Source organism: Notamacropus eugenii, chromosome 2 (assembly GCF_028372415.1).
Source record: "Notamacropus eugenii isolate mMacEug1 chromosome 2, mMacEug1.pri_v2, whole genome shotgun sequence".
Lineage (NCBI taxonomy): Eukaryota > Metazoa > Chordata > Mammalia > Diprotodontia > Macropodidae > Notamacropus > Notamacropus eugenii.
The window spans coordinates 402,018,594-402,038,083 of NC_092873.1; the positions used below are offsets into that span (position 1 = coordinate 402,018,594).

At 35.6% G+C, this 19,490-nt stretch overlaps 1 protein-coding gene across 5 annotated transcripts in view; it reads right to left on the reverse strand.

Annotated features, from left to right (window-relative positions):
• The window catches only part of RGS7 (regulator of G protein signaling 7), a 699,575-nt gene that overhangs the window by 487,092 nt on the left and 192,993 nt on the right, over positions 1-19,490 (reverse strand). The window contains exon 1 of one of the 5 annotated variants that reach the window (XM_072647574.1): positions 2,018-2,519. The exons of the other annotated variants lie outside the window; for them this stretch is intronic. The gene's annotated coding sequence lies outside the window, so the exon portion shown is untranslated. Of the gene's footprint in view, positions 1-2,017; positions 2,520-19,490 lie in introns of those variants that run through there. 5 annotated transcript variants of the gene reach the window in all.

Genomic DNA, 19,490 nt, shown 5'->3' on the forward strand with positions numbered 1-19,490 from the left:
GTATTTTCACTGTCCCTGACTGCCCTTTTTTCTAAGTATGTCTCTTCAATAAAGTTGAGTGTTCCATTTCTTAATACTAGGTTTTGATATCTCCAACCTTACTAAGCCTGTATAGCATTAACACAGCTTGTCTGAGAGACATAAGGTCCACACCCAAAGTACAAAGCAAAGGAAAACATACAAATGGCATTTGAGTTCCAAAGACAATGCTTTCTATAAAGTACAAAGGATAGCAAACATTTCTATCTGGTAAAATAAAGGTCTGAAATTAATCTCTACCTTAAAATATTATAGTAATTGCTTTCAACTTTTTGATTTCAGGACCCCTTTAAATTCTTAAGAATCATTATGGATTCCCCACAGCTTTTGTCTTTTTGGCCTTTATATATATTTACCATTTTAGAAACCAAAACTGATGACATTTTAAATGTATGAAATCATTGTTAAATTATGGGTCCATTTATTAAATTAATATTAAATTAAAATATTAAATCTAACTAAATTATTGATTATTAAATTCATTTAAAATAATGTCTGTTACATGTTAATAAGAATAATTTTTTTTATGAAAAGTAATCATATTTTCTCAAAACAAAAAGATTCAGTTAAAAATGGCATTGTTTTGCATATTTTTGGAAATATCTTTAATGTCAGACTTAATAGAAGACAATTGGATTCTCATGTCTGCTTCTGCATTCAATCTGTTGTGATAGGTTGTTTCAATCGAAGTATATTAAGAAAATGCAGCCTCACAAAGATATGAAATTGGAAAATAGAGGAGTATTGCAATAAGTAAATAACATCTTAATATTATTATGAAAATATTTTGATCTTATAGACTACCTGAAAAAGTCTTAGGGCCCCTCAGGAGTCTGTGGACCACACTTTGAGAACTGTAGTATTATAATATCCTTTATTCCCAGAAGCTCTGATCAGTTTCCAACAATCCTTCCTTCTGAGTACCACGGAAATAGATAAGAGGATGACGCATACTTTATAGTGCAGATGGATAAATAACATCACAGACAACATAAATGTGATGCCTAATTCCCATCTGGATCCTGGGCAGCTATGTGATGCAGAAGTTAAAGCACTAGACCTGGAGTCAGCAAGCTCAAGTGTAACCCTAGCATTAGAAAACTGGCTGTGTGACCCTGGGCAAAACTTGTCTGCCTTGGTTTCCTCACATGTAAAATGTGGTTGTTGAGAGAATGTCATCTCATTCTATAATATTTGTAAAGCGTTTTAAAAATCCTAAAAATACTATATAAAGGCCAGCTACTATTATTATTACCTTTAAAATTTCCAGCATCTGCCAACTAAACTTCAAGTTTCTGCTAATCTCAAGTGTGGAATATTAAATAGATATGAGTAATGCCTATGTTATAGTTCCTTGATTCACATTAGCACATTGTGCAGTAAAGCATTCTGGAGTCTGTTATCCTTTGCATTTAGATCCCTCAGAAGACTACTTATTTTGTTCATTTTCTAACTGTCTCAGCTTCATCTCCTTTTTCTTGATTCTTTAATTTTCCTCATTATTATTTTCCAACCCATTCTTCAGCTTCTCTTGAAACCCCAGAGAGGACAGGATGACGGAGAAATAGCACACTATATCCAACTGCACCATGCTCCAGCCCATTGGGACGCCTTCTACCAAAAGATAACTTTTCAAAAATTACTCAGCACAAATGGCTCCTAAACAATGAGTTGAGGAATGTTAGTGTAAGGAATTAGACTGTGCAAGTAGTTTTAAGTGACTTGTAATAAGGAGAGGCGAGGGGAAGGGAATGAAGGGGAGGAGGAGAAGAAAATGAATATGATCAGTTAGAAGGTTTTGAAACTCCAACAAACTGATTTTCAAGAAAATCAGTAATAGAATAGCCTACTTTTCTCATATCTATGGAAGCAATCTACTTACGAGGCCACCTGGCATCCCCTAAATAAAAAGAAACATGCTTTTTGTATTATAAATGGAAGGAAAAAAACTTTTAGAAGGACAAGAAGCTAACGGTACCTCTCAGATGAGATGCTTCTTGAAAAATAAAGTTTCCACCCATTCCTTAAAGGTCTTTTCTTCTCTGTAAATACATAAATACAGGATTTGAATGTTACATTTGCATTTGCCATCTATAAACTCAAAGAAATTGTGAATGCAAGGAAGCTTTGAAGCCTCTCTGCCTGGGGATATACTCGTTTACAATTTTGAAGGCAGCAAAGAAGTTTTCTCCCCTTTCAAGTTTCATTATATAAACCCAAAGAAAAATCACTTGGTGTTCCTCATCAGTTGCTTTCCAGAATTCTTGAAAGACTAGTTGAGATCTTTAAAAAAGGAAGAATGGTATGCTTATAAAAAGTCACTGAGTAAGGCATAACATCTCCTTTAGTATTTAATTAAGAATTCTCTGAGAAAAGTCTCTCATCTCAAAACAAAACAACACCAACAAATAAGCTAAAAAACACAGCTGTCATAGCTAATCAGTACACCTGTTGCTGTGTGATAGTTTCACTCACTGCTAAGGTTAAAAATATCTGTTCTAGGACAGCAAGTAGTCTCTGACCTCACTCTCCCTGAGCAAGATCCCCCTCCTCAGGTTCTAGGCATACCCTTGAGGAATCAGGGTATATTTCCCTAATACCGTCATCTCAAGCTCCCATCCGATGTAGTCTCCTTAGTATTGGCCATGAATGACTAGCCCTCCAATTCCATTTAATAGTTAATATCAATTAGTTTTTACAAAGGCTTATTTCCTTCAAAGATATGACGAGAATAGAGGAATTAACATTCTCTACCCCGCCTCCCAAATATACACTTTTTCCTGTATCATTTCAGTCTTTGGGAAGAGTAGTCCCAGACTTCATGCATTTTCAACATAGCACTGATCTCATCAAGTTCATGTTCAAAGGTGGCACTGATGCCAACTGAATCCTGGTCTCAGGTACTATTGAACTGGTTCTAAAAGCTTGCTACATGTTATTCTGGGCATTACAGCAGGATTGCCTGAAAAATCTAACTTGGGCTTGACTTCCAAACGTTAAGTGGATCGTTCTCTTGACCTTTCAAAATTCACAAGTTCATGGCCCCCAGATTAATTTTCTTCATACCAAAGAAAGTAAGAAGTACCAACACCAAGAGCTAAAGCCGCATATTGGTCTAGGATGAAGAAACTATAAGACTTCTCTCCTTATGGTGCTGTCTTCCTTATCTCACAAGAATGTAATTATGTAGGGATAAATCAAAGCCAAGAGAAGCAGTCCAAACAACAGAAAAGAGGACAAGGCCAACCAATGTCTTTTGAAGATGCCACTAGTTCTAGTTCTGCTAATGCCTGTCAATCAAAGATGTCGCTCTTCATCACCTGGTTAGCAGACCAGAACCAGTTACACACATGCTCCATATCTCTTCAAAACACTTTGATTACCCATAGCCATGGCTCTTCAGAAGACTCTTCCACAGTGGGAAATTGTACTCACAGTCCTGGGCACATGCTCATAAGAACTTGGCTCCACCATTACAGTTATAAAAAGTCACTCAGTATGGCAGAACATCTCTTTTAGGACCTAATTAGTAATCCCCTGAGAAAATTTTCCTTTACCAAAACAAAGAATTATAATATCCACCATCAAAATCAAAGCTTACATAGTTAAGTATACCTATCGCTATGTGATAGTTTCTCTGTCCACTATGGTAATATTTGTGCTAGTGTTTATTGAATATATCCCTGATTTGTGGATGTGATGAATCTAGTTAGTTTCTTTGGAATTTATAATAGACATACAGATAGATAACAGAAATATAGTCGCTTTTATAATTCTTCAGTGTATGTGATGCATGTATATATATATACATATATACATATATATATACACATACTCCATGGGTCTATAAACACTTATACAAATTTACTTACATGAACATATACATACATATTCACAGACAGACATACTTCAATACATATGCTTCCAAAACAACCAACCAGTTAATAAAGCTCTGTGTCACATATATGTATATATATATATGTTTACAAACTTTGAACACATTCATAAACAAATCATACACAAACAATAGGACAAATATTTTTAACCATAGTGGTGAGTGAAATTTTCACACAGAACAATAAACAGGTGTACTGATGATCTATAAAAGCTGTCGTTTTGAGGATAGGAGTTTTAATTCTTTATTGTGGAATAGATTTTTCTCAAGGAATTTTTAATTAGATACTAAAAGAGATGTTATGTCTTATTGAGTGGTTTTTTTATAAGCATAACCTCCTTCCTTTTTAAAGATCTCTAGCTAGTCTTTCAAGAATTCTGGAAAGGAACTCATGAGCAATGCCAACTCATTTTTCTACAGGTTATATAACAAAACTTAAAAAAGGGAAAGTTCCTTTTTTTTTTTACCTTCTATCTCCCCAGGCTTGCTCGCTCTCTCTCTCTCTCTCTCTCTCTCTCTCTCTCTCTCTCTCTCTCTCTCTCTCCCTTATCTTTCATATAAACAAAAAATATGTGTATATGTATGTGTATGTATATAATTGTGTCTGTACATATATATGCATGCATGCATGTATGCATGTATGTATCCCAAAGCAACAGTATGGTGTGTATATGTACAGAAAGATACATGCACACGTATGTATATGTACATCTGTGATTTCTTCAGTACATTTACTTCCATCAACAATGTAGATCATCCTTGCTTTCTCTTCCTATTCAATCTTTCTCCATGTCTTCACAGTGAAGTCTACGGAACATGCTGGGGCCCTTCCTTGAAATCTTTTAACGTTATATGGGTACCAATACAGCACATATTATTAATAATAAAGATTATAACAATACCTACCATTTATGTAGCACTTGATAGCTTGCTAAGTATGTTATAGATGTGTCCACTTTATAGTCTTACAACAACACTATAAAGTAGCTGCTACTGTTATTCTCATTATATAGGTGAAGAAACTGAGGCAAGCAGAGATTATTTGCCCATAGTCACAACCAGTAAGTTGTAGAGATGGGATATGAACTCAGGTATTCTTGACTCCATTTTCAGCATTTCATAAACTGAACCACTGACTGTGCTTCCAAGAGATCTTTGCCATGGAGTATAGCCTCCAACAAGGTCACGGACAGAAAGAAACTCCCAGGAAAATCTCAATGGTCCTGGTCTTATGGGAGTCAATTCTCTCCATGCAGTATATCTTAGCTCTCATGACACTTCAAAAGTTTAAGAGTTTTTAAATTTTCTAATAATTAGATCCATCTAAATAGGATCTGCCCATCACTCTGTGCCATTACATGACTGGTTCATCTCCTTTTCAAGCCAAGTCCCATTGGTAATATATGTTGTAATACTTCGAGTGTACACTTATTCAGTACTAATATTCTGCAGCTTATCATGCATTTATTCATAGTGTTTGGGTGACCCACAACTTCGAATCTTTGGAGATTGGGGTAGTTCAAACTTGATAGCCATATAGCATCAATGGAAAAAGAAATCTGGTGCTGAAATGATGGGTCTTTTCTCTTTTGTTCAGGAAAGGCTTAGGATGACAAAAAGTGCTAAGCAATTTTCCAAATGCAATCTAACTGATTTTCTAGTTTCTATCAAATTCTGGAACCAACACACCATACATTTGAAGTGTCTGCCCTCAAGATATATATATTGATGGACTAGAAAGTCTACCATGTTTTACATTGTTTATATTCCCAATAGTATGTGGCACAGGACATCACATATGGTAGAAAGAGAAACTCCATAAGCATTTATTTATTGGTTAATAGAGCAAGAAGGTATTATAACACTGATAAGATTCAGAATGAATGCTGAAAAGCATTAATTTCTAGATAATGTATCTGTTATTACACAGATGGAAGCATCCACTTCTAGACAACAACTTTTTTCAATACAAGCCTTAGCTAAAAACAGTAAAGCAAACCCATGTTCTGACAGTCAGATTTCCTGAACTTAAAGAACCAAATCCCTTACTGATCGATAGCTTCTTATATTTCTAAGGGACCTAAACTTGAAGGTCTGCCTGCCCTACTTTTATAGATTCCACTATAAAAACTTAAATTTGCCAAGTAGGTGGTATTCAGTTTCCAAAACAATTCATTACAGGATTCCTTCAAAATACTGCCACCTTTAACCACTTAAAATGGTTAATTTTACAGAAAAACATGACTTTTTTTATGAACACATCTTTGAGGTACATTACATTGGTTGTGTGTATTTCCATGGTTATAGAAAGATTTTTTGAGTAAGATTTCAGAAACAATATTAACTGCCCTGACTTCTTGGGAATGGAAAGATGATTAATATTTGCCTTCACATTTTTAACTCAGTTTATATGGATCATAGACTTATCGAATATTAAATATGGAATTCCCTCTTAGTCTGTTATCTAGCCCAATCATTTAGTCAATTAAGCATTTAGTAAGTACCTATTACATACTACACACTATATTAACTACTTGGAAGCATAAGTAAAACAGTACCTACCCTCAAGCAACATCCAAAAACAGGAATGCTCTCTCAAAATCTGGAAGACCTCTGGTAACTGGACACCCAGTGCATTGCATCTTGAGAAATACAGGACAATTTTCCTGATAGTGATACGAAAATCAGACTCCAAAAATCAAACTTCTACCAGCTTGATCATAATTTTACCATCTTGGGATAAACATAATATATTACTGTCTTCCCCAAATGATATACTTTCAGATATTTGAAAATAGTGATTCCTCCTGTCTTCTCTCTCTGTCTCTCTCTGTGTCTCTCTTTATCTCTCTATCTCTTTAATTTAAACATCCTTAATTTCTTCAACCAATATAATGAGGTGCCATGAACTCAATCACTATCTTTTTAGACACTTTACAGGTTGTCAATACCCTATCTTTCCTCCCTCTAGGAGATCCTACCATCCTGTGAGATAGCAAAATCTCATTTCAGAGCCCACCAAGACTTCTTGTTATGGATGAACAAGTTACCCCAAAATGGAGACACTTGTTTTCTTACAAATTAAGTAATCAAGTATAAGAAGCTAGTTAGGACTACAAATAACATGAATAAGCTGAGTTGAGGGGCTCTACTGTAGTATACAACGTAAGATCAAGTGAGTTCACATATGTAAAACACTTAACAAAACTTAAAGCACTTTATAAATTCTAGTTGTTTATCATTATCACCACTGTCTAACACTATAAATAGTTGGACTTTCTTCTCTTTACTTATATATATATATATTGAAATTCTGCTAGCTGGTGAAATAGCAACTAAAGAGAACGAAGAACCTAATTCAGTAAAAAGGCCCCTTAATGAAAATCAGGAATGTTGAATTCCATCTGGTCTAAATTCTGTCCCTAACTTATTATGGGACATTGGACAAACAATCTCTCTGTACCTAAGTTTTCATCATATATACATTAGAAATGGCAACCCCTTCCCTTCTCTTCCCTTCCTCAAAGCTGTGATAATCTTCATCATCTGACAACATTTATTGAGCGCCTACTACCTGCACAGCCGCACTGAATGGGATACTGGACTTAGAAAGAGACATAAGGCATTGTCTTGGTCCCAAGAAAATTTGTTTCGGGGACATGACATTCACATCAAAAGAAATAGCAACAGCATAAAGCAAACACCTGATGACAGTATATATAATCTCTGCAGCATGAGTTCAAAGGAGGAAGGAATCACTGTGAGTTTGGGTAGCTGGAGAAGAATTCACAGAGGAAGTGGAATTTGAATTAGTCCTCAAAGGAAGAGGAGAACCTAGACAAGGTTAGAAAATTGGGAAGGACATTGGGAAAGGAGAAAGAATTGTAAATGGAGGCATAGACAATAGAAATGGGCATGAAAGATTCAGGAGATGGTTAATGGACCAGTTTGGTTACAGCAAAGATCAACAAGCTCTTCTCGGTATCAACTACATGTCCTCAGGCACTTTACTAGATGCTGGGGATACAAAGACAAAAATTAAACATTTCCTTTCCTCATAGGTTGTGGTTTGTCCTTCGGTCTTAAAGCTGACCATGACACCAGGAAGGTGATGCCATGGCTTGCAAGCGAACTGGATTTCAGTGAAGGAGGACTGTGCAGTCACCAGCCTCACTTTGTCTTCTGAAGCTATTTGGGTGCAGTGGTCAGATGTAGATCAGGACAACTGGAGATGACGTCTCCTGCCCTCACAGAATTTGCATTGTGTCAAGGGAAATACTATATGCAGATATAAGTGTATTTCAATTAGAAACAAATTAAATACAAAGCGATTTTTAGAAGGAAGGCATTAGCAGCTAGGGAGATCAGAAAAGGCTTCCTCTTGTAGAAGGGGGAAGCATTTGAACTGAATTTTGCAATAGACTTGGGATCCTAAGAGATTAAAGTGAGAAAAGAGTTCATTCCAGGCGTGAAGGATAGCCAATGCAAATGCATAGACAGAAGGAAATGGAGTGGCCTGTCTGAAGAACAGTTTGATGAAATAGATAAGGTTTGAGTGGCACATAAAGAGCTTCAATTTTATGCTATCGGTTGGCACTAGGAAGCAAGGTGAAAATAGCTAGGAAAGTATTTTGAAAAGTTAAAAAAAAGCAGTGCATAAATTTAAGTTGGTTGTATTACCATTGTCAAGGGGGATAGAGAAGAAGAAAGAAAAGGTTAATTCAGGTAAGAAACACATTCAGGTAGTGCTGCATTCTCTTTTCCCTCTCTCAGAAAAGGTAATGACAGTGGAGCCTGCCAATTTAAAGCAGAAATGTTTAAAAACAAAAGAATCCAATTTACACAAAGCACTTTAATAGTCAGCTAGTTTTATCAACAAAAGACAAGAGACTATTGTCTCAACCTTCTTTCTGTTGTTTTTTTTTTTCTTCCTTCCTCTACAGGAATAGAATAAGGATATTAAAAGAAATGTTAATGGGGCAAACCCCGGAATTTTCACTAATGTCTTCAATAGGCTTTTATAGAATAGCAATTATGTGAAATATAAAATATACAATATGAGAATCAATAATGAAATACTCTATTTGCGGACTCTCAGTTACCTAGTATTCAGCATTCATGTTTTTGCTTCCATTACCAGAGCTGATGAGTTCTAAAAAGCTGTTCACATATATTATGGTCCAGACCTGTGATTTCATTAGCATGGCAATCTTTCCTTGAGAAATCTCTGTCTACTTAAAGCTATTCTGATACTTATAGTCTGAGAGAATTACCTAGGGCTTTTGCTCAATTGTTTCAGTCGTGTCTGACCTGAGTCCATTTGTGCTTTTTTTTTTTCTTTTTGCAAAGATTAGTGGTTTGCCATTTCTTTCTCCAGCTCATTTTAAAGAGGAGGAATCTGAGGTAAACAAGGTTTGCCTTGTCCAGGATCATGTCTGAGACTGGATTTGAACTCGGAAAGATGAGTTTTTCTGACTTCAGGCCCAACACTCTATCTACTGTGTCACCTAGCTGACTTCTTGCCTAGGGCACCAAGAGGGTGTCAGTTGTCCAGCGTCATATAACCAAAAAGTGACAGGCAAGGAAACCAAGTCTATTTACTTCACAGGGTTGTTTGAGGACCTCACTTAGTAAATGTCAAAACTCAAAGACTGGTAGTCCAGATAACTAAGCCCAGATATTCTAAGCCTCAAGGTCAGTCTCCTACTCAATCACTACACGATATTTTTTCCATGTTTTTATTTGCAAGGTGTATGTATATACTTAAATGTTTGCATATGTGTACATAAACACACATACATATATGCATGTAAACATATACCCCTCATATAATATACGTATTATATATGTACATATACCCCCACATGTGTATATCTACATGTATTTAAACATATACTCCTCACATATACACACATATGTTTGTGCATGTGTATAAATGAAAACAAGCATTTATTAAGCACTTACTGTATTGCAGGCACTGAGCTAAGCTAAGCACTGAAAGATAGAACAAAAATAGTCTCTATCTCCAAGAAACTTACATTTTAGCAAGAAACAGGACATGAAAATATACGTCTATACAGAACACATAGAAAAAGAACATAAGGTAGTTTGGGAAGGGAAGACTCTAGGAGCTGGGGAATTAAGAAAGACTGAATATGGAAGATAATGCTTGAGCTGAATCTTGATGGAAAACAGGGATTCCAAATGACAAGGGTGAGGAAGAAGGTGGGCAACCAAGGCAAAAGCACAGGTATAAGAGATTGAATATTGTGTGTTTTGAAGTAGGTCAGTTTAACTGGTCCACAGACTATATGGAAGGGAATAATATGATAAAGACTAAAAGGATAGGAAGTGGGTAGGTTGTAAGAAGTTTAAAGGCCAAAAAGGGCTTTATATTTGATTGTAGAGATAATAGAGAATTGTGGGGCTTTATTATTCTTTCTCCTTGCCAAAGTTAACCCTTTTTCATGTATCCTTCCTCCCATACTCCACAGGGTAGAGTAGGAGGTTGAAGTAAAGGAGTTGTGAGGTGAGAAAGAGGTGAAAAGAGGGGATTCAGCAGGAAAGGTTCTTGAGTGTCTTTAGCTAAAAGGGTGGGAGAGAGATGTTATGTGGATATTGAGGAGAGAGGAGTTTATTCCAAATATCCAAAAATAAGGTAATTTGCTTATACATTTAGGTTTTTACTATACATGTTAATGAAATTTAGGGCCAGTGAAGATAAGATCATCCATATATGATATCTGAAATGAAGTTTAGGGGATTAACATCAAACCTTTCCCACATATAACCCATTAAGAAGAACTGTTGCTAATGTAATTGGAAGCAACCAATTGAACCCGCCTGATATGATCTCCCTATAATATAATCCATTATGCATATATAGAGGTGAGTTCAGCTCCCTTGGCCATGTCTAAGGATGCATATGAAGGGTTTGGTACTAAACTACTTATGCCACTATGCATTAAGAGCCTCTCTCTCCTTAAAGAAATAGACAACTTCTATTCTTGTCCTCTCTTCTTCCTCTCTAGAACAAATGGTGTGAAATTCTTCTCTGTGACCTCCCATGAAAGGGGAAGAAAGGCTTTTCCCTCCCTTACACCTATGGTGGCCACCCATACAGGATAGCTGGAGCATGTGATGGTCTTGAAGAGCCTAGATTGGAATCTCAACACCCTGGTTAATACTTTTTGCTTTGTGTTTCTTTCCTGAGCACATGGGATTGATCAATGATCCTGAAGTAGTCATCTCTATTCTAGGAAGCAATCATATGCATCCAAGAGGTCAGATACTCCTGGATCCCCCAGTCAAAGTAAGTTACACTGAAAGACTTTCTCAATATTATTGGCTTGATTTGCTAAAAGACATGGACCTTGAGTTTTCTAGACAATGTAGAGATTATGTGAAGGTGAAATGACAATTTAGTTGTTCTACAAATGAATTAAAGGTTATTATATCATGATTTTAAATCTTTATCAATGCATTTTTAGTGTTTTGTGTATTAAGCATTTCTTTTTAATGGAGGAAATGAATAGCTGTTCTATAACTGATCTATACTAACCTCTTTTGGGGAGACCCTAGACATAAGCCAAAACTAAGCTTTATAACAAAGCTACTCTGGAACTCTAGGGTAGGAAGAAGCATAAAGAGCCAGATAATATAAGAAAAATCCCAACTTTCTTAAGAAGGTAGGCTCCTATAGGTCCCACTAAACACAGCTGACATGACTCCAGAGCCAGGGATCTCTAGGTGAGAAAGGAAGAATGTCTCACCCTCCATTGGCCCATCAAGTCAATCTGTTGTTACACTAACAAATAATAAATCAAACAAGTTTCTGTGGAAGTTTTTCTTCTGGTCTTTACCCAACTCCTAGGGGAAATACAAAATAAGTTGTAAAATGTCAATACAACAACAGGGAAGAAGGGAGATATGAGAAGATGAAATGAGAAGGAGAAAGATAGAAAGAGACAGAGAAAGAGAATGAGAATCAGTCCCTGAATAATCCAAAGTAGCTTGTATTAAAAGCTAGCAGCCATGGATAACTAGTCATATTCTATTTAGAGTCCTAGAATATTAGAATTTGAAGGGACTTTAGGTATCATGTAGACCAGTTCCCTCATTTTACAGAAGACACTGAGGTATGGGTAGATGAAGTGAAAAGCTACAGGTCACAGAGCTAGCTCCTGGTACAGGTAGTAATAAAGCCCAGATATTTTGACTACCATTCCACTGTTTCTTCAAATACATTTCAAACTCCTGACCCTGATACTGGAGGAGTCTATCTGGATCTCAAGGAAGATCTTATTTCTAGAGAGGGATAAGGATAGATGATCAATCTTTATAACTGTTTTCTAGCACAAGCTGTGGTACTTAAACATTTCCACTTTAATTTATTACTAAGAAAATATGGATATGCTATTTCAAGTTTGGCTCTAAATGCTCATTAGCAGAACCTTGCTAATAGGACCTCCCCGCCAAGTTATCATCAGAACAAATGCAGAAGACTGCCATCATGCTGCCAGAGAAATGGAGACCAAGTGATTATTTCATATAAAGACAATTGGGAAGGGGAAGGGGGCACCTCAGAAATAGGTTTCTGCCCCCTAGCACTGAGAAATGATTGAAAAATAAAAGTGGAAAGGTGGAAATTGATTCCTTCTCTTTTTATTTCTATCCCTCTACAAAAGAGATTTACTAGGGTTGAGCTATAGTTCCAAAACTGAGTCCTCCTCCCTAGAGGAGAGCTTCTGGCTTCAGTCAATGCACAAGGAGAGAGATAGAAGGCCTACCCTATGTCCTGCTTCTCCCCAGCTTGCTTTTAGGTTGGAAGATGGAAGCACAACCATCTGGTCCTCCTATTTCTCTACTGGAAAATAATAAATAATTCTCAAAGTTGATATAAGAAATAAGCAAGCTAAAGCCTCCCCCAAACTTACAGCTCCATTGGATGTGATAGTTTCTCTAAAATATCATCTTTGCTCTCTTCCTACATTAAGGACAGATAAATTCTTTCCTAAAACTTCAGACATAGTTACCTTTTTTTTTTTCATGATAACTCAACCTTTAGAATCATTAGATTCAAAAGTTAGAGCTGAAAGGAACTTAAGAGATCATTTCATCCAACCGCCTCATTTTACAGATGAGGAACTCCGATCTAATAATCAGAAAATCAGAATATTCTTTGGAGGTTCTATCAACCACCTCTTTCTACCAAAACAATATGAACAAACTATAGTAGGAAGGCTTTAGGTTGGACTTTAGGAAGAACAACAATCCTAAAAACTGACAGATGCTAAATAGCTTGTCCAGGAATGTGATGTTGGCCCCACTATAGAATTTAAAAAGTACCATAGATCATAGACTGGCAGAGTTGTAAAAATCCTTGAGATCAAGTTCAATATCTACAGTTTACAGATGAGAAAATTCATGCTATGAAAGGGGATGCAGCTTGCTTTTTGATAGCTTTGGTATCATGGTTTATGTGTAGCTGTGTGAAAATTCAAGGAAAAGCTATACAATTATCCCTTCCACATCAAAGGGACTAGGAATGTGGTACCCCTGCGATCTGGAAAATCTGTATAAACTTTTTTGGCCCTCCCATTATACCAGAGAAGAAGTCTGAATTTTTTTTTTTACTTTGTGGGATATTTACAGTTCTTTACTATAAAATTTGGGTTAAGTATTTACTCATAGGTTCTGTGTTCTCTGCTGGCCTTCATGTATTGTCTGTGGCTTTTGAAAACTCCCCAAAAGTTCTCACTTAATTTCTTATGCCAACCTATGATATATCAAAACCGCAATGGTAAAAGTTGGGATGTGGAAGAGATAACTAGAACCTCTTTGGAATTTAGACTTATTGAGTCAAAAGATAACAAAATATTGCAACATAAATACAGAAAAGAGATGACTGATTTTCAGCTTCCTTACCTTTTCCTTCTGAGGTAGATATAACTTTTTATTTGTCCGTTTATTTGTCCCAATAGCCAGTGAGTCAGCAAACATTTAAGTTTATGTCCCAGACACCGTGCAACGTCTTGTATACGTTGTGCTAAGCCACTATTGTATTTATCATCTATAATATATTATCTAATGCATTTATTTTTATGTGTTTATTAAGCAGCTACTATTTGCCAGGCACTCTGGTAAGCTAAACTAATATGTGTGTATATACACTCACACACACACACACACACACACACACACACACACATACACACACACACACAGATGCAAATAGAAAAGTTACATAATATATATTTGCATTTCATTTTCTCCAGAAGCATTAAGTAACCTAATTTAGTCATGTTACTTAAAATCTGTTTCAAAAAAATTTTTTGTGTGGAAAATACAGAGTAGGCAACCCATTCAGCAAACAATAATTTGTTATTGTAAATAATTAAACTCTGTTCCACTAAAATTGCAATTGTATATTTGTGCCTCTGGTGCTCTTTAAATCCTCCAGAGAATATAATCCTGTTGGAGAGGAAAAAAATTTAACTTTGCAGTGGAAGCTTTTTAAATTATTTGACTAAAATACACACATTACAGAAAAACAAACAGATCTTTGTTGTTTGGGAACAGGAATATTTCTTAGCAACCACCATGCACATAGTGGATATTAAGTAAATATGTTTTAAATTGAATGAAATATATTGCACATCCTTCTGACAAATACTAAGAAAATACTCTATGTAACACATTCCACTTATATTTGGTAATTGTGTCTGAAGGAATGTACTATCAAAAAGTTGTTTAAAGTCCTTATCTAAAACCTAGAAAAAATTTACCTTGGTGGGAGAAATACATAAATAATATAGAAATTTGCATTCTCCAGCTTAGCTTTTTCTCTCTGACAATGGCACCATAAAAAAGGTTGTACAAAGACATACTCCTTAATGCGCACACCTCCTTAAAATTGAATGGCTGCAGACTATCACTCAAGATGAAACAAACAAAACAAGATTAAGCACTTACTACAACAATAAGGAAATAATGACTATATCTCTAATGGAATTCTGTAGGGAGTCGGAATTAAATGATATTGAAAAAAATAAATTTTAGAGCTGAGATTTATGGTCAAATCTTAGCTCTAGAATTTACTGACTTTTCTAAGGCTCAGCTTCCTCATTCACGTACAATGGAAATGATAACATTTATACTATTTACTTGATTGGGTTGTTTGAGGACAACATTTTATAAATATTACTGAATTATATAAATGTAAATTTTTATTACTTTGTATTTTCTCCTAGTTTTCAAAACCTATTGTCACAGTCTCAAGAGAAGGGTAAATTATGAACAACCATATCTAAGAATGCTCCAGATCTCTAAGAATAAGAGGATTATAAGTCAAAACAACTGAGAGATTTCCCATTACATCCATTAAATTGGTAAAATTGGCAAAAGTCAAGAATAGTCACTGTTGGGGGGACTATGCAAAGACAAACATATTAATGCATTGCTGGTAGAGCTATCAATTGGTACAACCATTCTGGAAAGCAATTTGGAATAATGCAAAGAAAATAACTAAAATATTCATGCCTAGATTCAAAGATTCTACTGGTGGGGATATGACCCAAAGAGGGCATTGACAAAAAGAAAGTCTTTGCATACACAAAATATGTAGAGCAATACTTTTTGTGGTGGCAAAGAACTGGAACCAAAGTAGAAGAATATAGATTAGGGAATGACTAAACATATTTTGGTACATAAGGGTAATGAAATATTTTTGTGCTATAAGAAACAAGGAAATGACGAATACAAAAAAACATGGAAAGGTTTACATGAACTGATTCAAACTGAAGTAAGCTAAGTCCATAAAACAACTGATACTGTTACAAAAATGTAAAAAACAAGTGAGTCCTCAGAGAAGAGACGTGAGGAAATACTTCTTGCTCTTTTGTGTAAGTAGGAGGCCATAAGTGTAGGGTATAGAAAATTACATATAAACTCAGATTTGTTTGATATGTTCACTGGTTTTCATGATTTTCCCCTCTTTTTTCCTATTTGAAAATATATTTATTAAAAGGGATAGCTCTCTGAAGAAGAGGTGGGGTAGAGAGATATAGGAGGAAATCTGAGGAACAGAAAAATCAAAGGTTATCATAAAAATTTATTTAAAAAAAGCAATTTGCCTTACAGTGGTGTGGACTTTTTATTTGTGGATCCCCATCCCCTGAAACAGTGTTTTGTAGACAGTAAGTACTCATAAAATACTTGTTAAACTGAACTGAACTAATCTTCATGACATCCCAAAGTACCTTCCAAAGAAAGTTCATCACAGACTCAGTGAAGAAGCTAAGCATGGTATCTTTTGACTTTCATAGACCTCGAAGTGATTAGTAAATAAGAATATTAGCATCTATGAGGGCAGATGGATAGAATGTCAGCAGGCACAGATGGAGAAGAAATTTAAGGGGGCTGGAACAATATGAGTAGTCATCAAAAAAAATCATGAGGATATTTGGAGTAATTGTATATAGTTACGTTGGCTGCAGTGTAGAGCATGTGAGGGGGGAATAATGTAAGGCTAGAAAGATGATTAGAGGCAGCCCATGGAAAACTTTGCATGCCAGGCTAAAATATATGCAAACAGAAGAAAACTGGCAAGTATTGCTGGATTAATATAACACAGCACATCTTCACACAATTATCCTTATTCAGTAAGTAGTTGTAAGTAGTGGAATGACATGATTATTTGAGAGTGAGTGCAGAACATATAAAATTTGGAAAATTGCTGGGTATATGGGATAAAGGAAAGGGAGGAGTAAAAAATGGGTCTAAGTTTACAGAAGCATGGAGGTTGGGGAACTGTAGCACCATTGACAGGGGTGAGAAATGCAGGAAGATCAGTGAGTAGAAAAAAAATGGCAAGTGCAGGTTTAAACATCTTAAACTTGAAATGCTACTGAAAATCCTGGTTAAAACGCCAGGAGGATAGTTAGAAATAATAGTCTGGAACTTAGGAGAAAGTTCTGGCCCAGAGATAGAGAATTAGGAGTCATTCACATGCTAGCAAGGGGAAGTACAGTCTTGTGGATGAGTAGAGAACCAGCTTTGAGTCAGGGAGGCTGAGATTCGAGTTCTCTCTGATAACCTATACTATCTGTGTGACTCTAGGTAAATGTAGAGCAAGTGTAGAGCCTAGGGCTCTAGGCAGTTCTATACGATTTTAGGTTGCAGAAAAAGTGCTGTGGTAGAGGGAATTTTCTGTTCCAAGAGTTCTCTATACCAAGAAATCATAGGTCTAATTTCTAATCTATTCCAAAGTAGTAATGATAGTTGAGGCCATGGGAGTGGATTGGATAACCATGGAGGATTATTAAATGAGGAAGAGACATTACCTTTATGGGTAGTCAGGAAAGGAAGAAAAATCAGAAAGGGCTGGTTAAAGAAGGGTTAAAGGATTGGTTAAAGAATTAGGAAAAACATCTGAAGAATACAGTGTTATAAAAGCCAATGGAGCAGAGACTTTGAAAGAGGAGGGACAAAGAGGAGGTGGAAAGTGATAAATATCACAGAAGAGTCAAGAAGGATGAAGATACAGCAAGAAAGATAAGAAGCAACCTTTTCGAGAGAGAAATGTCACAACCCTCAGTAATAAGTTTGTAATGGCTTATTATCTGTGTTTTGAAGTTGAGGAAACAGAGGTTTGGAGACTCAGTGTTGCCCAGTAGGTGAAAGAATGAGGACTCAAACCTAGATCTCCTGACTCCAAATCTATTATACTACTACTACTACTACTACTACTACTACTACTACTACTACTACTACTACTACTACTACTACTGCTACTACTGCTACTACTGCTACTACTGCTACTACTACTATATTATTATTATTATTATTATTTAGAGGCAGCTAGATGACACAGTAGATAGAGTGATAGTAGATAGTCTTTATTTAGAAGGTATAAGATTATGTTTAAGACCAAATCACACACTTACTAGCTATGTTTCCTTGAGTAAGCAGCTGAACATCTATTTGCCTCAATTTCTTCAACTGTAAAAGGAGTATAATGATAGTACCTATCTCATCAAAAGATATAATATTTGTAAAAGCCTTACCATAATAGTGTCTGGCATGTAGTAAGTGTATGTAATATATGTAGTAACGTAACAGTTGCCAACAATATTAATGGTTATTATTAGCAATTAATAGTAGATATTGATAGCTATTATATTCACATAATAACTATTATTAACATGGCTAATAATAACAACTTGCATTTATATAATACCTTACAATATGCAAAGTGCATCATAGGTATTTATTTATTTGATCTTCACAAGAATCCTACAAAGTAGGTGATATTATTGTCTTCATTCTACAGCAACCACAAATGTCACTTTCATAATTGACTTTCTTCCATTGTAGAGGGTTTTACTTTTACAGTTCCACTCATTATGATCGCTTTTTTTCCCAAAGCATGAGACATCATCACAAGTTAAGACGGGTTTGATCCTCATGACAATAAATGTGTTTTTTCACTTTTCCCATATGCCAATGGAGAAATGTTGCCAGGGATAATCCTTAGGCAAAAGGCATGTGCCTTCCCATTGTAGCTTCACTTTTGAACATATTAAGGCACAATGTTATTTATCTAATAAAAAGTCTTGATATACAATGTCTTGTTTATAAGCATGTCCTTGGGTTTCAGACACCACAGTTTTATTGCTGACAATAAACTTTAGTCGTAGTTGTATAGCATTTGAAATGCCTCCTCTAATCACTACTTTACATTCACAGCATACAAATTGTAGTTAATTCTGAAGCAAAATTAATCTTTTCAGGTCAACTGGCACCGGGCCTATGAATTCGTTTAAATTGTGTGTGTGTGTGTGTGTGTGTGTGTGTGTGTGTGTGTGTGTGTGTGTGTACAATAACCAATTCAACAAACATTAGGTACATATAGATAAGGCAAAGGCTACAACATACTGCCATAGAAAGAAGGCTGACCTTGGAGTCAGAAAAACCTGCTTCTGACATATAATACCTGTGTGACCACAAAGAAATCACTTAAGCTTCAGTTCTTCAGGTAATTCTCTAAGATTATAAACTACAAAGAAAAAATAAAAGGTGATCAATTGCATCTGTGTAGAAAATTTCTATCCAGGAAGTTTCCTGCACTGATGGGATTACACGTCCATAGTGGAGAAAAAGGAGCAAGGCACAGAGTAGTAATACATATAGTATTAAATTATGTTATTAGTAGTAGTAATTCAAATTCACCTGAAATTATATATTTTACAAAGTACTCACTTCTAACAATCATGAAAGGCAGATAATACCAAAATACATTGCTTCTGATTTACAGATGAGGAAACATAATTGCCAAGAGATTAAATGATCTGTCCATGATCACACATATAATAAAACAAGTCCAAGTGATTCCAATTTTAGCACTCTTTCTATGTGATACTGCCTTCCACAATAATGTGAGCTACTGCTTTTACTTTTATCCTCTACAAAATTTTACTCCAATATAGCAAAGAGGTGACCTCTACGTTCCCAAAGGCTGTGATAATAGAAGCAATCTGTAGCAGGTTCTACTAGC